Source organism: Amblyraja radiata, chromosome 24 (genome assembly GCF_010909765.2).
Source record: "Amblyraja radiata isolate CabotCenter1 chromosome 24, sAmbRad1.1.pri, whole genome shotgun sequence".
Taxonomy (NCBI): Eukaryota; Metazoa; Chordata; class Chondrichthyes; order Rajiformes; family Rajidae; genus Amblyraja; species Amblyraja radiata.
In genome coordinates, this window is record NC_045979.1 from 32,009,673 (window position 1) to 32,028,723 (window position 19,051).

The following is a 19,051-nucleotide window of genomic DNA, read 5'->3' on the forward strand; positions in this document are numbered from 1 at the left end:
GATAGATACTGTAGGCACATGAATAGGCATGGAATGGAGGGATATGGATCATGTGCAGGCGTAAGGGATTAGTTTAAATTAACATCATGTTCGGCACAGAAATGATTAGAAAACAAAATGTTTCCTTTTGAGTAGGGAAGCTTGAGGGGGGGAGAGGAGGATGATTAAATGGAGGAGATTAAAATTATAAATGGTTTTGATATAGTAAATAAGGAGAAGCTGTTTAGTGGCGAGAAGGTGCCTGTAACAGAAGGCATATTTAACCAGAGTTGTCAGTAACGTATTTAAGTTGATTGGCAAAAGACCCCTGAAGGGGCACAACAATAAAAGTGGTTTGCAGCAACATGTTATGATCTGGAGTTCAGTGCTTGAAAGGCTGACGGAAGCGGAGTCACTTATATCGTGCAAAAGGAAATTGGATAAATACTTAAAGAGGGAATGTTTAAATGGCGACACATGACAAACTACACAGATTGTGGGATTAAATGGATGATACTTTTAAACAGGTAGAATGGGTGGACTGGGCAAAATGACTACCTTCCATGCTGTTGGCATCTATGATTCTCCACACAACAAACACCTCTCACTCCTGGATTCAGCTCTCTTTGATCATATTAATGCGTATTTGAGGATTATACCACGCCTTGACTGCGTTTATTTCTGTCTCTGAATTAGCTCTGCTTAGCCTAACACCAGTGCTGCACTTCTGATCATTTACTTTCTTCAAAGGCTTTTTGATAAGGAGTGAGAGAGGCAGTTTAGTACACAGCATCTTAGGTTAGTTTAGAGGTACAGCGCGGATACAGGCCGTTCGGCCCACCGAGTCCGCGCCGACCAGCGATCCCCGCACATTGGCACTCTCTGACACACACTAGGGGCAATTTACATGTATACCAAACCAATTAACAGGCAAACATGTACATAGAAACATAGAAACATAGAAAATAGGTGCAGGAGTAGGCCATTCGGCCCTTCGAGCCTGCACCGCCATTCAATATGATCATGGCTGATCATCCAACTCAGTATCCTGTACCTGCCTTCTCTCCATACCCCCTGATCCCTTTAGCCACAAGGGCCACACCTAACTCCCTCTTAAATATAGCCAATGAACTGGCCTCAATTACCTTCTGTGGCAGAGAGTTCCAGAGATTCACCACTCTCTGTGTGAAAAATGTTTTTCTCATCTCGGTCCTAAAGGATTTCCCCCTTATCCTTAAACTGTGACCCCTTGTCCTGGAATGTACGTCTTTGGAGTGTGGGATGAAGCCTAGAGCTCGGAGAGAACCCACGCAGGTCACAGGGAGAACGTGGTCGGAATTGAACCCGGGTCCCTGGCGCTGCAAGCCCTGTGAGGCAGCAACTCTACCGCTGCGCCATCGTGCCACCATCTTGTTTTCTGTTTTATGGTGCCATGAGACACAGGTGAAGAAGTTAATGTTAAAAAACTTACACCTTGGGTTTAGGCAGTGCTTTATCACTGAGTCCCATTCCTACTGTCTGAAGAACAGTCCTGATCTGAAACTTTGCCTATTAATCCACTGCTGGACATTGAGGGGTTCAGCCCGGGGGGGACACCCCTCAAACAAGGGAAGGGAGATCACCGCAGAGAGAAACATGAGTAGCAAGGGTGTTTTGTTTAAATATAAGTGCAAACACTACTATGTATTACACTATTGAAAGTATAGAGAATGTCTTTTTGCACAGATTTTGTTGTGTATATATTATTTTTCTTGAACAGATTTTATTAAAAATAATTTCCTAATCAGATGTCACCTGCTGAGTACCTCCAATAGTTTAGTTCAGTTTAGTTTAGAGAGACAGCATGGAAACAGGCCCTTCGGCCCACCGAGTCCATGCCGACCAGCGATCACCCCTACACTAGTTCTATCCTACACACTAGGGGCAATTTACAGAAGAAAAATTAACTGTACGTCTTTGTAGCATGGGAACAAACCGGATCCCGGGGAGAAAGCCCACGTGGTCACAGTGAGAACCTGCAAACTCTGCACAGTCAGCGTCGAGCCCAGGTGTCACACGCTGTAAGGCAGCTGCTCGAACGCTGCGCCACTGTGCCGCCCTTAACAAGAATGTATTTTAGTGTCACTCACCATAAAAATCTTGCCACTGGGACTGGCTTAGAACCCACAATGAAAACTGATGAACAGTTTACACGATGTTGGCCTCGAATATCAATGAGGCCTTCACCTCATCTATGCAGTGAGCATCAGGATTTATGTAACTTATAACTAGTTATTACACTGTGACAGATGTACAACAGTATATAGGGAAACGTAGGTACTGTAGCAGGGACTAGAGCAGCACGGTGGCGCAGCGGTAGAGTTGCTGCCTCACAGCGCCAGAGACCCCGATTCAATCCTGACTACTGGTGCTGTCTGTGTGGAGTTTGTACGTTCTCCCCGTGGCCGCGTGGGTTTTTCCAGCTGCTCCGGCTTCCTCCCGCACGTCAAAGACATACAGGTTTGTAGGTTAATTGGCTTCTGTAAATTGTAAATTGTTCCTAGTGTGTAGAATAGTGCTAGTGCATGGGCTTATTGCTGGTCTGCATGGACTCGATGGGCCGAATGACCACTTTCCATGCTGGAAATCAAAAGTCAATAGACAATAGTCAATAGGTGTAGGAGTAGGCCATTCGTCCATTCACTGTGATCATGGCTGATCATCCACAATTAGTACCCCGTTCCTGCCTTCTCCCCATATCCCTTGACCCCCCTATCTTTAAGAGCTCCATCTAAATCTCTCTTGAAAGCATCCAGAGAATTGGCCTCCACTGCCTTCTCAGAGAGAGAATTCCACAGATTCACAACTCTCTGGGTGAGAACGTTTTTCCTCATCTCCGTTCTAAATGGCCGACTCACTTATTCAAAAGTCCAAAGTCTAGTGTAGATGAGGCATGTTGGTCGGCATGGGCAAGTTGGGCCGAAGGGCCTGTTGCCATTGTGCATGGCTCTATGACTGTGCCCTAACCATCGACTCGACCAATTAAAGGGACATGTCTGACCCGAAACGTCACCCCTTCCTTCTCTCCAGAGATGCAGCCCGCCCCGTTGAGTTACCCCGGCATTTTGTGTCTCCAATTCCCTTAATCTTGGTGGCCACTTCGCCACCTCTCAAAGGGTAGCTTGCAGTTCTCTGCGGTCAATAAGTGGAATTGCTTTTTATTTTTGTGTGTGTGTGGTGATTTATCTGTTGCAATCACGGAATGGCCGCGGGCCTCGATGTCCGTGGAACCTATCCATCCAAAACCACATTCTTCTTAAACAAATTACCAGGTCTTGCCGTGCAACAAACTACAAACCTTCTCCCAATCAAAAATTAAATAAATTTTCAGGTTATATTCTGGTATTTTTTGTGACAGAATATATAATTGAACATTCTAGCCAACAAATTATGTTTTTTCTTTGTGTGGGAACACACTCTACGGTACCAGCAGACTGCGTCTTTATCAATAGTTTTCCCACAGAGAGTTGGGGGCTGTGGGGTTAAAAGGGTTCTGGCTTTCATTTTGATTTATTTCTTTTGACTTTCCTTTTCCTTGCATGTGTAATCCCGAGGCTTGAAAGGCTTGAAAATTCATTCCATATTTCATCTTCCTGCACTGTCTCCCTCTTCTCATACAACAAGATGAGTTAAGAATATTGCCGCCTGTCTTAAACCTACACCCTCCCAGCCAACTGATCCTGCAGCAGGTGAACAAGGAACTGCAGAGTGTGTACACAAAGTGCTGGAGTAACTCAGCGGGACAGGGCCAGGCAGCACCTCTGGATAGAAGGAACTAAACTAAACTAAACTCAGCAGGTCAAGCAGGTTCTCTCTGGAGAACATGGATGTGTGATGTTCTGGGACTATTTGGAGAGGTACATGGACCCTCGTTAGACCTCATTTGGACTACGCAGTTGCAGCATGGGACCCATACACAAATAAAAAAATTTCTTCCATCGAACGAGTCCAAAGATAGGCAGCTCGATTTGTTACTAACACCTATGAGAGAGAAGCGAGTGTCACCAAACTTCTGAATTCTCTGGGGTGGAACCCTCTCCAAGACAGACGTGAAGCTCACCGTTTGACCTGTTTTTACAAAATGTTAAATGGTCAGCTCGACATAGACTACAAGACCCAAACCAATTAGGAGCATACGAGGGCATTCGATCCAATTTGTGATCCCAGCTACAAAGACAGATGTGTACAGCAATTCGTTCTTCCCCCGCACAATTAAAGCATGGAATAATCTCCACCCAACTATAGTTACCCAACCAGATGCAACTAAATTTAAAGTAGCTCTTTCTTCCCAATAACCCTTTCTGGCTTAAGCCCTCCCTTCACCACCTCCAGTTTAAATTCCAGTTGGAATATTTTGGAGGACCAAGAAACCAAGAACCAAGACAGGAAAGGTTTAGAGGGGATATGGGCCAAGCAAGCATGGGCAGGTGGGACTGGAGTAGATGGGTAGTTTGTTCGGCGCGGGCAAGTTGGACCGAAGAGCCTGTTTCTGTGCTGAAAAGGACACAAAGTGCTAGAGTAACTCAGTATGTCAGACAGCCTCTCTGGAGAACATGGATAGGTGACGTTTCGGGTGGGGACTTCTTCCGACTCCGAACGTCGCCTAGCTATGTCTTCCCGAGTTGCTGCCTGACCTGCTGAGTTGCTCAAACACTTTCTCTTTATTTTTCAGACTGATCGTGGAGCTGGGGTGTTGGGGGGGAGTGGGTGGGGTAAAAAAGTCTGGAGGAAAGAGAGACAGGGCAAAGCATAGCTTCACAATATGTAACTCTTCAATATATCTCACACCTTCTGCTCTACTCCCCGGCCTTGGTTCCAACCATGTTACCTGCCGTGCTTTCTTTAGTTTACTTTGGTTTGTTACTTTACTTAGGCTATTTTGGGATACAGCGTGGAAACAGGCCAGATTTACAATTTACCAAAGCCAATTAACCTGTACGTCTTGTGGCAGTGTTCACGAGGTTAATCCCCGGGATGGCGGGACTGTCATATGAGGAAAGGTAGGAAAGAGTGGGCTTGTATTCACTGGAATTTGGAAGGATGAGATGGGATCGTATAGAAACGTGTAAAATTATTAAAGGGACTGGGCAAGCTAGATGCCGGGGGACTGGACAAGCTAGATGCCGGAAAAATGTTCCCAATGATGGGGGAGCCCAGAACCAGGGGCCATTTAAAACTGAAATGAGAAAAAACTTTTTCACCCAGAGAGTTGTGACTTTGTGGAATTCCCTGCCACAGAAGGCAGTAGAGGCCAATTCACTGGATGAATTTAAAACAGAGTTAGATAGAGCTCGGGGCTAGCGGAATCAAGGGAATCAATGATCAGCCATAATCATATTGAATGGCGGTGCAGGCTCGAAGGGCCGAATGGCCTACTCCTGCACCTATTTTCTATGTTTCTATGTTTCTATGATATGGGGAGAATGCAGGCATGGGCTACTGATTGCGGAAGATCAACCTTGATCAGAATGACTGGCCAAAAAAAAAAGGCCAGAGCAGACTCTTTTTCCTCAGAAGGCTCAAATCCTTCAATGTGTGTAATGAGATGCTGCACATGTTTTACAACACTGTGGTTGCAAGCGTTATTTTCTACGCATTTGTCTGCTGGGGCAACAGCATTAGTGCAAAAAACAATAGGAAGCTGGTCAAACTGGTTAAACGAGCTAGCTCAGTGCTGGAGGGGAGAGTAGACTTTGGGATGGAGGTGCTTGAGAGGCGTATGAGGCACAAGGTGCAGGTCATCCTGAAAAACCCCGGGCATCCCCTCCATATAATTCTGGAGAGTCAAAAGAGCACTCGGAACAACAACCGGCTCCTCTCCCTGCCCTGTAGAACGGAGCGGTTCAGGAGATCCTTCACCCCTGCAGCCATTAGATTTTATAATTCGGACCGCTAGGCTGTAGGGGGATGCATTTTGCAATTATTAATTTTTAACTGTTAATTATTGGTCTTTTTAAGTATTTATTGCTCTCAGGTAGTGTCCACATTATATTCTATGTATTTTCTGTCTGCGTTCGTTTTGAATCTGTGGGTTTGTTGGTTGGGAGCTTCTGGACATCTGAATTTCCCTGAGGGGATCAATAAAGTATTTATTATTATTATTATTTAAATAGCCTCCTCCTGCACCTATTTTCTATGTTTCTGTGTCTTTTGAGTGGGACGAAACCGAATTTCTCGGAGAAAACCCACGCGGTCACAGGGAGAACATGCAAACTCCGTACAGACAGCATCCGTAGTCAGGATTGAACCCGGGTCCTCCAGAGCTGCAAGCGCTGTAAGGCAGCAACTCTACCGCTGTGCCACCGTGGCCGCGTGCTCCCGCTACCTCTCTACCTGTTTTGGCTGAGAATATAACCATATTACAATTAACAATTACAGCACGGAAACAGGCCATCTCGGCCCTTCAAGTCCGTGCCGAACATATATATGATGGAATTTCATATCTTCCTACTTGTGATGTTAAGGGAAGGGGGGAGTCAGTGGAGATGTATGCAGCAAGCTGATGTGATTTGCCCGTTTCATATCTCATAGAGTTTCCACGGCTTTCATTGTGTGGATTTGGAATTGCGTGGGTTCCTTTATTTTCAAGATCAAGCATGTCAACGCACAATATCTGGGGACGCAGGAGAGATGACAGGCCTGCGTATGAGTCACACCTTCAAGCAGAGAGGAGAAATGAGAGAAAAATAAGTTTTACCAGAATTTTCCAGAAATCGTGCCCACACATTGATACATAGTTCAGCATTTCTGTTCCACTTCAGTCCCAGACTTCATTAGTGTGGCTTAACATTAACAGGCTTAACAAAGGAGTTTATACCCAGGAAGGAGCTCATGGCGTTGGAAGGAGCTGCAGATGCCTGGTTTAAACCGAAGGTGGACCCAAAATGCTGGAGTAACTCAGCGGGACAGGCATAATCTCTGGATAGAAGGAATGGGTGACGTTTCGGGTCGAGACCCGACCTTCAGACTGAGAGTCGGGGTAAATGGAAAAGGTCGATATAGATAGTGATGTTGAACAAATGAATGAAAGATGTGCAAAAAAACTAACGTGATAAAGGAAACAGGCCATTGTTAGCCGGTCCAATCCCTTAAGAATTTTATATGTTTACTAGACCAAGTGCAGACCCGTTGGGTCTGGTTCCCCAACGCACCCATTCCCTACCCGATTACACTTTCCCCCAATTACACTTGCCCTGTGTGTTGCAATAGCAATTCGCCCTCCCCCTCCTGTGAGGTGAAAAGTTCAGAGTGTTCCTGTGTCGCAACATTGGATCGAAGTGTGTTGGAAGCTGGCAAGAATGATTTTAACAGTAAAAATCTTGGCATTTTTAACGGTTTAATCGTGAATAATGTGAAATATAGGATGAAATCTTCAGTGAAGCTGATCACTGCTATCCGAGCCATTATGACGTCATCAGTTGAAGCTGGTCGTTTTAAATTCAAAATATTTTGATTTTTTTAAACTTTAATCAGTAATGTCGAGAAATAAAGCATAAAATGTACAGTGAAGGTGGTCTCTGCCTAGAGGGGGGAAATGTAAATCAGAATATGTAAACATTTCGTGAAAGTTGGCATTTTTAAAGCTTTAATCGCGAATAATTACATGAAATATAGGATGAAATCTTCAGTGAAGCTGATCACTGCTAGCCGAGCCACTGTGACGTCATCAGTGAAAGCTGGTCGTTTTAAATTCAAAGTTTGATGTTTTTAAACTTCTTACTTACCTTTAATCAGTAATGAGTGGAGAAATAAAGCATAAAATGTTCATTGAAGATGTTCTCGGCCTCGAGGGGGAAAATGTCAATCAGAATATGTACAAATGTAATCGTTGCCGCGAAGTGTTTTTACAAAGATGTAAAGACAACCACATATGCATACACAAATACACACACATGTCCACACGTACAAGATCAGACTTTTAATAAGTATATATGATATGTAAATATATTATTTTACTATAAATAAGCACAATCAGGCTGCTATCAGGCAACTGAACTAACCTACCAACAACTAGAGAACAGACCTAAACTAGTATGTGTCTTATTGGAGACCCACGGACTATCTGTGATCCGACTTTACTGGCTTTATCTTGCCCTAAACCTTATTCATGTTATTCCCTTCATCATGTATCAGTACACTGTGGATGGCTCGATTGTAATCATGTATTGTCTTTCCGCTGACTGGTTAGCACGCAACAAAAGCTTTTCACTGTACCTCGGTACACATGACAATAAACTATAAACTAAACTAATCTTAGATTAAGTACAAAGTCTATAGAAATAGTCCACTGAGACAATATACAGGAGTCGCCAGACTTTGAAGCCATTTTCAAAATCCAAGTTGATTTAGCTTCAGCTGGCTATAAAGGTCTGTTGTCGTGGCAACGTTGCCGGGTCGGCCTGGCCAAGCAAAGCTGTAGGTGTCCTCTACCGCTCTGTGCTGCTGCAGGCCGTGTCCGGTCCGTGCATTTGGTCTTCTGGAGCGGCTCCCGATCCAGGCGAGCCCCAGGCTGCTGCGGGGCCTCCAGCCATCACCACCATCCGGATGGTCCAGCGAACCGCAGTCCTTCTCCTCGCCCGGCCACCTCCAGCCTTCGTCACCTAGGAGAGCCTCCCGCAACCGACCTTGAGGGCGCGGAATGTAAGGCCCCGGCCCCTAACCGGCCCTTTGCTCTTCGCGTCTGATACAGCCGCCGCCATCTTGACTCTCTCCAACCTCCCCTCCGGTTCTCCGATCCTCAGGAACGATCAGGGACCGGGCTCGGCAGCTTCCCTCCCAAGGACGGGCTTTCCGGATCCGCAGTGGGAAAACTAGGCCCCGTTGCCGGGAGATAGGCGCATAGGACCATCGTCTCGTCTTGGTCGGGAGTTGGTGATTCGGCCCAAAACTTTGCCTATCTTCTTCGCTCCATAGATGCTGCTGCACCCGCTGAGTTTCTCCAGCATTTTTGTGTACCGTTGGTCTTGGCATGACTGCACACGTGACAATAAACTAAACCAATGGAAACTAATCCCAATTGTCGTAGACATCGTGGGCCGAAGAGCCTGTGCCTGAGCTGTACTGTTCTATCTTTTAATTTGCCGAGCGCAGTTTTTAAAGATGAACTCCACGCTCTCTCAGAATTTTGGCAAAGCTCACTTTTTGAACCGATACCACCAAAGGTGAAATGAGTATCCTGGACAAGAATTGCAATATAGTCGTTTATGACTTTACATGGTATATTTGTTTGTCTGGTATTATGGAGGTGGGTTCTGTTTTGTTTTACCGTATTGTAAATACTATTTTAATATTTGAATAAATATTTTTAATTTAAACAAAAGGGTGAAATTAAAAGCTGGGTGGCACAGCAGTACAGCTGCTGCCTCACAGCACCAGAGACATGGGTTCAATCCTTACTTTGGGTGCTGCCTGTACGGAGTTTGTATGTTCTCCCCATGACCTGCATGTGTTTTCTCTTCATGCTCCGGTTTCCTCCCACACACCAAAGACGTACAGGTTTGTAGATTAATTGCCTTCGGTAAAATTGTAAATTGTCCTTAGTGTGTAGCATAATCTTAATGTACTGGGTGATCGCTGGACGGTGTGGACTCAGTGGGCCGAAGGGCCTGTTTCCGTGCTGTATCTCTAAAGTCTAAAGTAAAGTCTAAAAGCTGACCCCAAAATGAATTGATAGACACAAAATGCTGGCGTAGCTCAGCGGGACAGGCAGCTTCTCTGGATAGAAGGAATGGGTGACGTTTCATAGAAATAGAAACATATAAAATAGGTGCAGGAGTAGGCCATTCGGCCCTTCGAGCCTGCACCGCCATTCAATATGATTATGGCTGATCATCCAAATCAGTATCCTGTACCTGCCTTCTCTCCATACCCTCTGATCCCTTTAGCCACAAGGGCCACATCTAACTTCCCTCTTAAATATAGCCAATGAACTGGCCTCAACTACCTTCTGTGGCAGAGAATTCCATAGATTTCGGGTGGAGACCCTTCTCCAGACCCTCTGGATAGAAGGAATGGGTGAAGTTTCGGGTCGAGACCATTCTCCAAAAGGATCGCGTCTGAAGAAGGGTCTCGACCCGTAACGTCACCCATTCATTCTATCCAGAGATGCTGCCTGTCCCGCCCAGTTACTCCAGCCTCTTGTGTCCATGTTCGATGTAATCTGCAGTTCCTTCCCTCACAGAATGAATAGAGCTCTCTGTGTACATATCAGTGATTGAGGCTGAGTGCAGAACAATGGAGGCTGCACTACAAAAGTAATTCATCGGGTGTCAAGTGGATGTGAAAGGCTCTCTGTGTAAGTGCAACGCTTTGCCATGCAGGTCATGAAATCTCTGTTCAGGGTCTGTGGTCTGATGGGCACTGACTGCTTCCTGTCGTTTCCTTCGTTAATTTATTTGAAATCTTTGCCAGGAAGAGCTGATTGAGCGGAGAACATTCCCTCCGTAAGGAATTGCTTCTTTTTTTTTTGCCGAGATCAGGCTTATTGTGATTAATAATGGCGTAAGGCAAACACCATAGAGCCACACACTAATATATTACAGGCGAGTCGCAAATGGGGAAGCTAAAAATAAGAGGCAGAGTAATGAGCCTGAACTCCCATCTCAGTGGGGTGTGATAGCAAGCTATAAAAAGCAAGGGTAGATGTCTTCTTTAGTGGCCCCAGATGCAGCTTCACCAGACAACAGCGTGCACTATGAGTTTGACATTGAATTTGCAAATGCATTAGTGCAGGCTCAAGCGAACTCTGTTTGGTTTGAATGGAACTACAGGTGCTGGTTTGAATGGAACTACAGATGCTGGTTTGAATGGAACTACAGATGCTGGTTTACGCCAAAGACAGACACAAAATCTCTGCGGGTCAGGCAGCATCTCTGGAGAAAGGGTATAGATGAGGTTTCAGGTCGAGACCCTAAATCCCGACGTTTCGGGTCGAGACCCTATTCCTTCTCTCCAGAGATGCTGCCTGACCCCTTGAGTTACTCCAACGTTTTGTGTCTATCTTCTGTTTCGTTTTAGTTTAGTTCAGAGATACAGCATGGAAACAGGCCCTTCGGCCCACCGAGATTGTGCCGACCAGCGGTCCCTGTACACTAGTGCTATTCTGCACACCGAAACAATGTACAGATTTTTTTTAACCACAGCCAATTAACCTACAAGCCTGAAACTCAAAATGCTGCAGTAACTCAACGGGACAGGCAGCTTCTCTGGGGAGAAGGAATGGGTGACGTTTCGGGTCGAGACCCCTCTTCAGACTGGTGTCAGGGAACAGGGAGAGGCATAGATAAGGAAGTGTAAGGTGTGAAAACGGGACAAAGGGAATGGTGATCAACGTCACCCATTCCTTCTCTCCAGAGATGCTGCCTGTCCCGCCGAGCTACTCCAGCCTTTTGTGTCTATCTTCGGTGGAATTCACCTCAGACGACACGCTACCAGTAAACGAGAGCCACGGAGGGGATCTCTGGGAATTAACACACACGAGCGCAAAGTACTTCAGAAGATAAACTGGGCAAAAAAACAAAAATCGGACGAGAAAATAGTCGGAAATGTAGTTCATATTTAAGAAAGGTAGACAAAAATGCTGGAGAAACTCATCGGGTGAGGCAGCATCTATGGAGCGATGGAATAGGAGCTCTCTGGAATGTAGAGGAGAGGGCTAAATAGTAGGGAGAGGAGGGAGTTTAGAGGAGGGTGTTTATGCAAACCGAATATTCGGAAAGAGAAATGAGGCATTTATTTGCATGGAATGCAAATCAGCTAGTGAATTACTGGGGAATAGAAAGGCTCAGGAGCATTTTATAGGTCAACATGTCCATTTAATTACCTTCTAAAGAACATCAGTGTGGAGTCTGCTCCTGTTAACTACTCCCTAGCCTCTCACAGCTAACCCTGGTGCCCTGTTAGTTTTTCGTGTTGCCTACTTGCTTGCTGACTGTTGTGCAGAGCGATTCCCAGACCAGGGTTTACCGAATCTTCAATTTGGCTGCAGATTTGATTCGCCGTGACTGGTCTCATTCCTTTGGCTGTCGTTCATCTTCCCCTTCCCCGCTCCAGTGGCGCTTCTGCCCGGCTTATCTGGCTCATCATACGTTTTAGCATGAAAACATCCGAACAGCATTGACTGGAGTAATCGAGTCACAGGGCTGAGTACTCTATTGTTTTGTTGGGAGTGCATTCGAGTGGGTGATCCAGAGCGTTTAAGTTAGGTTGCCGTTCCGGACCTAACTGCTGGAATCTCAACAACAGGCCATTCAGCCCCGTCGAAGGTTTCTGGCCACCAGCGGTACGCTATGGCCTGGCCTGCCATCTCTCCCATCTCGTTCCTTGCCATTTTCATGCGAAGAATAGCCAAGGGTTGCCCAATCTTCAAGTGTCAGTGGTGGGCTCGTGATCTTCTGCCATCTACGAACAGAGTCACAGTGTGATACAGCGAGGAAACAGGCCCTTCGGCCCAACTTGCCCATGCTGACCAACATGTCCCATCTACACTAGTCCCACATGTCTGCATTTGCCTCCTATCCCTCTAAACTTGTCCTATCCATGTACCTGTTTAAATGTTTCTTAAACGTTGCAATAGTACCTGCCTCAACTACCTCCTCTGGCAGCTGGTTCCATACACCCACCAGCCATTAGGGAGACTGACAAAAACCTCTGGCCTTTATAGCAAGAGGAATCGAATATAGGAGCAAAGAGGTCCTGTCATATGCTGAGAGAATGGAGCAGCTGGGCTTGTACACTGGAGTTTAGAAGGATGAGAGGATATCTCATGGAAACATATAAGATTGTTAAGGGCTTGGACATGCTAGAGGCAGGAAACATGTTCCCGATGTTGGGGGAGTCTAGAACCAGGGGCCACAGTTTAAGAATAAGGAGTAAGCCATTTAGAATGGAGACGAGGAAACACTTTTTCTCACAGAGAGTGGTGAGTCTGTGGAATTCTCTGCCTCAGAGGGCGGTGGAGGCAGGTTCTCTGGATGCTTTCAAGAGAGAGCTAGATAGGGCTCGTAAAAATAGCAGAGTCAGGGGATATGGGGAGAAGGCAGGAACGGGGTACTGATTGGGGATGATCAGCCATGATTACATTGAATGGCGGTGCTGGCTCGAAGGGTCGAATGGCCTACTCCTGCACCTATTGTCTATTGTCTTATATAACTGCAACATGACAACGGGACTCAGTAGAATCATAGAGTGAAACTGAACGAAAACAGGCCCTTCGGCCCACCTTGTCCATGCTGACCAAGTTGGCATTCTGGGCAAGCAAAAGTCTGCCCGCATTCGACTCCTATCCCTCTAAAACCTTTGTACCCGTATATCTGTCCATGTGGGTCAACTGTACTTAGTGGAAATCAGGCCTGAAACTTAGCCTAGCCTAAAAGCAAAAACCCTATAGTTTGGCGCAGTGGTAGAATTGCTGCCTTGCAGCGCTTACAGTGCCAGAGACCCGGGTTCGATCCGACTACAGGTGTTGTACGCTCTCCCCGTGACCACGTGGGTCTCCTCCGAGATCTTCGGTTTCCTCCCACACTCAGAAGTACGGGTTTGTAGGTTAATTGGCTTTGTATCAATGTAAAATTGTCCCTAGTGTGTGTAGGATGATGTTAGTATAATAATAATAATAAATTTTATTTATGGGCGCCTTTCAAGAGTCTCAAGGACACCTTACAAAAATTGAGCATGTAGAGGAAAAACATATAAGGGGAATGAAATAAATAGTAGAGACATGACTAGTACACAAAGTAAAGACAGAATTCAATACAAAACACAGTATGAGGCAATTAATGCACAGATGAAAAGGGACGGGGACGTGGGGCTAAGGATAGGCAGAGGTGAAGAGATGGGTCTTGAGGCGGGACTGGAAGATGGTGAGGGACACGGAATTGCGGATCAGTTGGGGGAGGGAGTTCCAGAGCCTGGGAGCTGCCCTGGAGAAGGCTCTGTCCCCAAAACTGCGGAGGTTAGACTTGTGGATGGAGAGGAGACCGGCTGATGTGGATCTGAGGGACTGTGAAGGTTGGTAGGGGGAGAGGAGGTCAGTGAGATATGGGGGGGCCAGATGGTGGAGGGCTTTGTAGGTGAGGACCAGGATTTTGTAGGTGATCCGGTGGGAGATGGGAAGCCAGTGAAGTTTTTTGAGGACTGGAGTGATGTGATGCCAGGATTTGGTGTGGGTGATGAGTCGGGCGGCTGCGTTCTGGACCAGTTGGAGTCGGTTCTGCGTTCTGGACCAGTTGGAGTATGCGGGGATCATTGGTTCTGGGCAGACTCGGTGGGCCGGAGGACCTGTTTCCGCGCTGTATCTCTAAACTAAACTACAAGTTTTCACGGAAACTGTTGTATGAGCTGAGTCATTATTTATTCCTGAGTCGCCCATGCATTCTATCCAAAGTTTTTCGTAACAGCAGAAGCGGGTTTCCTTTAAAAAGCTAAGAGCACATTTCGTATTCTAATGGAACTTGAGACCATTGTGATTGATTAGTATTTTTCTCACGTTTATCCTAGATTACTGGTTCCATTTGGATATTGCGTGAACTTTCTGTCTAGGTAAGATTTAATTATATATATATTTTTAGGAATTTAAGCATTAAACAACATAAGACATCTATCAGATTTGAGGTACTCCATTTGAAAATCAAAATTACAATATTTTTTTTCTCCCCAAATTTTAGTGGCACCTTCTAAGTAGCTTTGTGTGATCAATTTTGACCCCATTCAATTATTCGACGTTGATCATAAGATCCTCAGACATAGGAGTAGAATGAGGCCATTCGGCCCATCGAGACTTCTCCTCCATTCGATCATGGCTGATCTATTTACCCTCTCAACCCCATTCTCCTCCCATCTCCTCATTAGTGCTCTTACTAATCAAGAACCTATCAGTCTCCACTTCAAATATAGCCACTGACTTGGCCTCCACAGCCATCTGTGGCGAAGAGTTCCACAGATTCACCACCCTCTGGCTAAAGAAATTCCTCCTCATCTCCACTCTAAAGGTGGCACCATATTAATAACACCATATTAGGAACCACCACCACCACGTTAGTAACATCATATTAGTAACCACCCTGTACCACCACATAACTAACATTTATACATCCAATGCATGTAAATAGACTTGATGGGCCGAATGGCCTAATTCTTCTCCTATAACTTATTAACTTATGACGCAGCCCAGACCATCTCTCTCTCTCTCTCTTCTTTTCTGTCTCACACACTCTCTCTCTCTCACGCACTCTCGCTCACACACATACTCGCCCTTTCTCACCCACACCCTCGCTCTCCCTCTCTTCTCCCTCTATCAGACACACACTCTCTCTCTCTGAAACCCCCCTCTCTCTCTCTCTCTCTTTCTCACGCACTCTGTCTCTCTCACACACACACTTTCCCTTGCTCTCCCTCTCAACTCTCTCTTTCACTCACTCTCTCTGTCTCAGCGGTGCTGGCTCGAAGGATCGAATGGCCTCCTCCTGCACCTATTTTCTATTTTCTATGTCTCTCTCACACACACACACCCACACTCTCTCTCTCTGTTGTAAATCAGTGCCTTCGGTCCTCTCTGGATTACCACATGCAAGCATTTCTGACCATAATATCACTCCAGCCATTCTTCTTCTTCTTCTTTATCGTGTCCATCTCGTTACAAATGTTGACCTCGCTGTCATAGTCCGTCCTGAAAAGGACGCGAGCTTCCGGCGACAATCAGTGGGAGCCGTCACTTGTCGCAATAGATGATGGTGGTGGCAAAATTAGCTCGGGATACTTCCAGCTTCCAGCCCCGCCACGAGGACCCTATGGGGCCACTCCAGCCATTAGCATGAGGATAGCATTCATTCAAAAGTTGATGTGTTGAACAGGACGGCTGTCCCAGATAAAACTTCAGTCTTTTAACCCTCTCAAGACCAATCCCTATAATTATCTACAAGACACATTTCCTTACAGCTGAAGAATGAACAGTCTTGGTGAGACCACACCTGGAGTACTGAGTACAGTTTTGGTCTCCAAATCTGAGGAAAGACATTCTTGCCATAGAGGGAGCACAGAGAAGGTTCACCAGACTGATTCCTGGGATGTCAGGACTTTCATATGAAGAAAGACTGGATAGACTCGGCTTGTACTCGCTAGAATTTAGAAGATTGAGGGGGGGATCTTATAGAAACTTACAAAATTCTTATGGGGTTGGACAGGCTAGATGCAGGAAGATTGTTCCCGATATTGGGGAAGTCCAGGACAAGGGGTCACAGTTTAAGGATAAAGGGGAAATCCTTTAGGACCGAGATGAGAAAAACATTTTTCACACAGAGAGTGGTGAATTTCTGGAACTCTCTGCCACAGAAGGTAGTTGAGGCCAGTTCATTGGCTATATTTAAGAGGGAGTTAGATGTGGCCCTTGTGGCTAAAGGTATCAGGGGGTATGGAGAGAAGGGAGGTACAGGATACTGAGTTGGATGATCAGCCATGACCATATTGAATGGCGGTGCAGGCTCGTAGGGCCGAATGGCCTACTCCTGCACCTATTTTCTTTGTTTCTATGTTTCTATACCTTTTAAATTGTCAGACACACTTTGTCTGAATGGGAGTCATCCAGCCCAATTACGATGTACTTGCAACAATGAGCGTACATAGGTAATACACAATGGTATTAAGTTAATGTTCCGTGACATTGCACTGGTTACTAATATCAATGCTATGGGGGAAGAAGGCAGAAGGAAGTTATAACAGAACAAAAAGGCCATGAAACCAGTTTAAAGACACAACTAAATCAAAGTGATTCTCAAGTCATAGAGTGATACAGCGTGGAAACAGGCCCTTTGGCCCGACTTGCCCACGCTGGCCAACATGTCCCAGCTACACTAGTCCCACCTGCCCGCATTTGGTCCTTATCCTTCCAAATCCATGCCCTATCCATGTCATCAATCTTGTGGTCCATATTGTTGGTGAAGGATTGAGAATCTATAAACATCTCTGAATCAGGAGGTTGTGAATTCAAGATCTACCACATGGAGCAAAAAACCCCCAAAATTCTGAAGGAACTCAGCGGGTTGAGTAGCAACTGTGGGGGGGAGGGGGGGGGGGGGGGGGGGGGGGGATGGGGGAATTATTGATGTTTTGGGTCGAGACTGCATCAGGGCTGGGAGTGGAGAGAGAATGTAGCCAGTTTGAAGAGAGGAGGAGAAATGATACAGGGGCAATATGTGAAAGGTAGACAGAGCAGAGATGAAAGATAGCAGATGCAACTAGACTCTCCGAGTTCCTCCAACCATTTATTTTTTGCTCCAGATTCCAGCATCTGCAATCTCTTGTGACTCCTGGCACTTGAAGGACTTTGGGATGAGAATGGGGTGAGGAGGGAAAGATAGATCAGCCATGATTGAATGGCGGACTAGACTTGATGGGCCGAATGGCCAAATTCTGCTCCTATCACTCATGAACTTCTGGTTTCCCTTCCCAGATACCACTGAGTTCCTCCGGCAGTTTGCTTTTGGCTCATGGTTTTAAGTTTATTATAGTTGTGTGTACCGAGGTACAGTGAAAAGCTCTGTTTTGCATGCTGTCTAAATGGATCAGATAATACTATACATACATACAATCAAGTCAAACTCAAGTACTATAGATAGAGCAAAGGGGAAGATACATGGTGCAGAATATAGTTCTCAGCATTGTAGCGCACCAGTTCAACAGACAAAGTCCAATGTCCACAATGGGGTAGAGGTGAATCGGACAGCACCCTAGCTTATGGAAGGAACGTTCAGAAGCCTGAGTCCTGGTGATGCCCCCTTTTTTGGAGCTTCAGTACCTTCTGCCGGACAGGCAACAGGAAGAAAATGGAAAGACTTTTGTTCGTACACAAAAATGCTGGAGAAACTCAGCGGGTGCAGCAGCATCTATGGAGCGAAGGAAATAGGCAACTTTTCGGCCCGAAACCCTTCCGGGTTTCGGGCCGAAACGTTGCCTATTTCCTTCAGGGTCTCGGCCCGAAACGTTGCCTATTTCCTTCGCTCCATAGATGCTGCTGCACCCGCTGAGTTTCTCCAGCATTTTTGTGTACCTTCGATTTTCCAGCATCTGCAGTTCCTTCTTAAAGACTTTTGTTACATTGTTGTGCCATTTTGTTGTGTTCATTTTGTATGTTGTGTTTCCAATGATGTATGGAGTCAAAGAGAGAGAGAGTGTCATAGAGAGTCATACAGCGTGAAAACAGGCCCTTCGGCCCAACTTGCTCATGCCGACCCATTTACACAAGTCCCACCTGGCTCGAGTACACTTTAAACCTGAAGAAGGGTCTCGACCCGAAACGTCACCCATTCCTTCTCTCCAGAGATGCTGCCTGACCCGCTGAGTTACTCCAGTATTTTGTGTCTACCTTCGATTTAAAGCAGCATCTGGAGTTCTTGCCATAGAGGGAGTACAGAGAAGGTTCACCAGACTGATTCCTGGGACGGCAGGACATTCATATGAAGAAAGACTGGACAGACTCGGCTTGTACTCGCTAGAATTTAGAAGATTGAGGGGGGATCTTATTGAAACGTACAAAATTCTTAAGGGGTTGGACAGGCTAGATGCAGGAAGATTGTTCCCGATGTTGGGGAAGTCCAGACCAAGGGGTCACAGTTTAAGGATAAGGGGAAAGTCTTTTAGGACCGAGATGAGAAAAACATTTTTCACACAGAGAGTGGTGAATCTGTGGAATTCTCTGCCACAGAAGGTAGTTGAGGCCAATTCATTGGCTACATTTATGAGGGAGTTAGATGTGGCCCTTGTGGCTAAAGGGATCAGGGGGTATGGAGAGAAGGCAGGTACAGGATACTGGGTTGGATGATCAGCCATGATCATATTGAATGGCGGTGCAGGCTCGAAGGGCCGAATGGCCTACTCCTGCACCTATTTTCCATGTTTCTATGTTCTTTCCTACACATGTTGTCCCACTAAACCTACCCTATCCATGTACCTGTCCAAATTGTAATGTATTGTATTGTATTCAAATTTATTGTCATTGTCTCAGTTAGAGACAACAAAATGAATTTCCCTTACAGGCAGTATC